This window comes from Octopus bimaculoides, chromosome 6 (genome assembly GCF_046866305.1).
Source record: "Octopus bimaculoides isolate indiv1 chromosome 6, ASM4686630v1, whole genome shotgun sequence".
In the NCBI taxonomy this organism is placed as follows: domain Eukaryota; kingdom Metazoa; phylum Mollusca; class Cephalopoda; order Octopoda; family Octopodidae; genus Octopus; species Octopus bimaculoides.
Window position 1 is genome coordinate 104,133,177 of NC_142933.1, and position 4,833 is coordinate 104,138,009.

At 33.5% G+C, this 4,833-nt stretch overlaps 1 long non-coding RNA gene across 1 annotated transcript in view; it reads left to right on the plus strand.

Annotated features, from left to right (window-relative positions):
- LOC128248102 (uncharacterized) overlaps positions 1-3,967 on the plus strand; it is a 43,161-nt gene extending 39,194 nt beyond the window's left edge. Inside the window, exon 3 of the long non-coding RNA XR_008264368.2 lies at positions 3,087-3,967. This is a non-coding gene — a long non-coding RNA (uncharacterized LOC128248102). The remainder of the gene's footprint in view (positions 1-3,086) is intronic.
- The last annotated feature ends 866 nt before the right edge of the window (positions 3,968-4,833 follow it).

Genomic DNA, 4,833 nt, shown 5'->3' on the forward strand with positions numbered 1-4,833 from the left:
TTAATTCGTTATTAAAACTGCGCCGTCACAATTGGAGTCGGGTTTCTATAAATGAAGCCAAAAGCGCGAATAAAGAATTATCCAAAATTCTGACAACTTACTTTTTCTTGATATATAAAATCTGTACATCACTTCAAATAACCTACACACACACACACGAATATATGTAAATATATATATATATATATATATATATATATATATATATATATATATATATATATATATATATATATATATATATATATATATATATACATATGCATATGTGGACACATGACGTCACGAAACATGTACAACAAAAAATACGAAGTTCGAGTACATGGAATATGAACTATTTTTTTTTCTTCGATAAACGAAAGACACAGATGGAAAACAAGACAAACAACATAATGAACGGCCCTTCATCAGTTGGCTGTTTTTCTAGTCTCGTATTTCGTGCATTCAAAAACAATATACGCTTTCGATAAAACAGTTCCTGTGAAGCAAAGTAAATAAAATTTGGGATTTTGCAGAGGATAATTGGAAACACAAACAAGACAATGAAAACAATATTTATATATATGAGTTTTAGAATTTAGGAAACGTAGTGGGATCGAATAGTTCGACAAAAACCCTTCAAATCAGTGGACCAACATGGTCGCAGACCCAAAACCGTGATGAGTAAAATGTTTTCAAATTTTGACAGAAGGTGAGCAAGTTCATGGAGGGGGCTAGTTGATACGTGGACCTCAGCACGCAATTAGTATCTATTTTATCGACCACGACAGTATGGAAGACAATGCTAACCTTTGCGGAATTTGAACTCGGTACGTAAAGAGGGACCAAATGACGTTAGATATTTAGACCTGCTTGTTAGCCCTTCTACAAGCTTTCTGCTTTTGTCACAAGGAAAATATGAAAGCTAATATGAAGAAGATTGATGTGGCGTGATTATGATATGATGTATTTGTGTCAAAACGTTCGTATATAACATGAAATATGAGTATAGTGACGTTATGTAATAAGAATAATTTTTCCGTTATAGCTCTGCGTTATAGTAAAGTTACATAGTTGGCTTGTAAATGTTTGGCAATTTAGCACCTGTTTAACATATTATGGTAGAGAACGGACGTCCGTGTTGGTGTGAAAAGGAGAAACGTATCATGAATAATGTATATTTTGATACAATCTGAATGAATGTTATCTCTCAACGCAAAGTTTCTTCAATAACATTACGTTCATCATAGATTGTGTCCTGAGGCACTTATAAATGTGTACAAGCGCACATGAGTCCAATACGTACACATACATCACACACACACACACACACATAAAAACGCACGCACGCACACACCCAGATAGACACACTCACAGACGCAAACACATACACTAATATTCACAATCCCCCACACACAAACACACACACACTCACATATATATGAAAAATCTAATTCCATATGTACTTTAAGAAAATATTTTTGAAAATACTACTTTAAGTGCATTTTCAACTCCATTTACTTTCCTTATTCTTCTAATCGCGTGTATAAAGCACCACAACTTATCTTCATGTTTGTGTGTGTGTGTGTATGTGTGTGTGTGTGTGTGACATGTATGTATGAGTTTGAATCTTTATGCGTATATTTATTTGTTTTTACACGTGCGTGTGAATATATATATATATATATATATATATATATATATATATATATATATCCATATATCAATATATATAAAATGAGTGTACATTTAAACACCATTAGAGGTAACCATTAACAGGCCGCCTTACATGCTAATAGGAGCAGTCAAAAAGTCTAAAACCACAGCAATTTCGAAGGCAATGAAAGTAAAAACTTTTACCATGATTTTACAGTCAGGCCTAGATTTCGAAATTTAATTAACAAATAAAATTGTTTGCTAGGCGAAGTTCTCATCATTAGGAACGCCAATATTAACATATAATTCAGAGACAATATACATATACATATCTATATACTTAATTTCTTGATAAAAAAAAAATGGCTGCCAATGATTTCGCATAGAGAGATATATCACATAAATCTGGTTTATTGGGTAGTTTTTTGCTTGGTCATATGGTTTCTGACACACAGTGTGCTATCTTGTGCTGGAGTATTCTACTAGTGTACCACACCGTCCATTATCTTCTGCATTATCATTTTCAGTAGACGTTGCGTAGAAAGCTGCCGCACGTACGCACATACCCCCCGATATACACACACATCGACACACCACACATGAACATAAATACACATATACATGTGTGTGAAGGGGGGGGGGTCTGTGTGGTAGTAGATTAGAGAGTTTGTATGCACTGAAATTCCCATAATCTTTCAGTGATTGTATTGATTGTAAAATTTTTCAGTGATGGTATTCAATGTAACATTTTCCTGATGTACGCATGCATAATTCATTTCTACTCTAGGCACAAGGCCTGGAATTTGGGGGAAGGAGGCAATCTATTAAATCGATCCCAGTACACAACTGGTACTTCATTTATCGACCCCGAAATTATGAAAGGCAAAGTCAACCTCGGTGGAAATTGAAGTCAGAACATAAAGACGGATGAAATGTCGCGAAGCATTTCTTCTAGAGTAATAACCTTTCTTCCAGTGCGCCGCCCTAAACTGAAATTTTCTTTTCTAATCTAGGCACAAGGCGCGAAATTTTTGGAGAGGGGACCAGTCGAATAGATCGACCATAGTACGCGACTTGTACGCGACCCCGAAACGCTGTAAGGCAAAGTCAAACTCGGCAGAAGTTCGCATGCATAAGTGCTCACAGAATCCAAAGATTTTAAGAACACTCTTTTTTTTATTACGTTTATAACATACACACTGATTTTTTTATATGCAAAATCTCTATAAGTGATGGCTATCCCAGATCACTTACACGTGATCACTGAGTGTCTGTTTGTGTGTGTGTGTGTGTGTGTGTGTGGGAGAGAGAGAGAGAGAGAGAGAGAGAGAGAGCTTTTCCGTGTACACAACTGAAGAGAGAGACAGTATATTGAATATCTCTACACATTTATGTTACTATATGCGTATAATTGAAACAATTCTTTGATTCTTTCTTTCTCTCTCTTCCAGGTCCTTCATATGCATGCAGTCTCCTTCGGCAATATCATCTTGTGACACCGAGTTATATCAAAGCTGTATGGCACAGATATCAATGTGAAATCAATCATAATTCACAAAAATGGAGGACGTTTGATGTGCTAAAGTATAAATTTGAAACATCTGTATTCCTCTTCAACAAAAACCTTTTCTATCGAGTCATTTGTAAGGCAAATGGAGGTTTATGTAAGATAAAACAGCATTAAATATAGGTGATACAAATATACAAAATGAATACCAAAATAATCTATTTTAAGTTTGGCGAGATTTTTGTTTTTATCCTGCATAGCAAAAATTCAACACCATTCTGTTTATTTTTCAGTATGAAAAAATGTTCACATAAATATTGCTATATACACATGTAAGAATTAAATGCTATTTCATGAAGGTCTGAGAGCATCTGATTGGCTAAGTTTTCATATGGTACAAACCTAAGCTCGACCTGCTAGAAATAGTAGAAATATTACGTTTACATGAGCTATATGCACATACACACACACACACACAAACACAAACACGCACATATATATAAATATATGTATATACATATGTAAAGGCATGTGTGTACAGGTATATACATGTGTGTGCATATACATGCATACATACGTACATACATACAGAGGTATATATATATAAATGTACCCATTATTTGTTTGTATGGTTATATATTGTATAGAATTTGTGACATTAAGTATAGCTCAAAAAAGATTTCTTCAGGGATGGTTGTTTGTGATTTCAGGATGAGTGCTTGCGATTCCACAACTACTTTTATGTTTTATAACAATCTTCAGATAAATATTTATGTTAGCAACATTAACTTTTATTTAAAATTTGAAAAAAATAAACGTGAAAATCGGTTTGTGCTCTAATTTCATGCTATAATTTTTATAAACATATATAAATATATGTATATATACTGACACACACGTGTGATTTATGTATACATATATGTTACATCTACGTATATATTTATACATGTGTGTATATGTATATGTTATGTGTAATTGTATTTTATTGATTGTCTTGTAACATTGCCAATTCTTTTCCATGGTAAGTTTGATGGAATGGTGTGTGTCATATAGTCCTTATGCATGAATATCACTGACTTTTATTGACGTATATTCCTCTAAAAACCTTACAATTTATAGACACCTATAAACCATTTATATGCGTAAATGGCTGTTTCTACTTCCTTGAGTCTTAGTAAAAAGCGATAAAATATTTCGTAATCAACGTATATATCTGTCATTTGGAATGTACAGAATGAAAGGAGAAATTATTTAAGTAAAGAGAATGGTCATTATTATATAAAATAATCTGATTAGCTATCTTTTTTTTTTAATGATGTGTTTTTTCTGATGAAGGAGAGAAGCAGAGGAAAGTGATCGAAATGTACATTGGAAAAAAGGAGCCTATTTCAATTGCTTCACTCACCTGAGGATGTTTGTTTCAGCTGCAATGAAATATAGCTTTCGAACATATAGCAATTTACCTGTTTATAAAGAAACGTTAAATTCTATCAATATTTGTATGAGAGGCTATCCTTCTACATTTTCCTGCGGGATTGATATGCTGTGTACTCGATCACGTAAACAATGGCGTCTACCACGGAAGTTCACAGAGATTATAGAGCAGATCATTTTTGAACCGCCTGGAATTGTTATTTCTTTGACGACTTATCACTGTTGTAACAGGGACAAACTTTCTGCCATATTTTAGT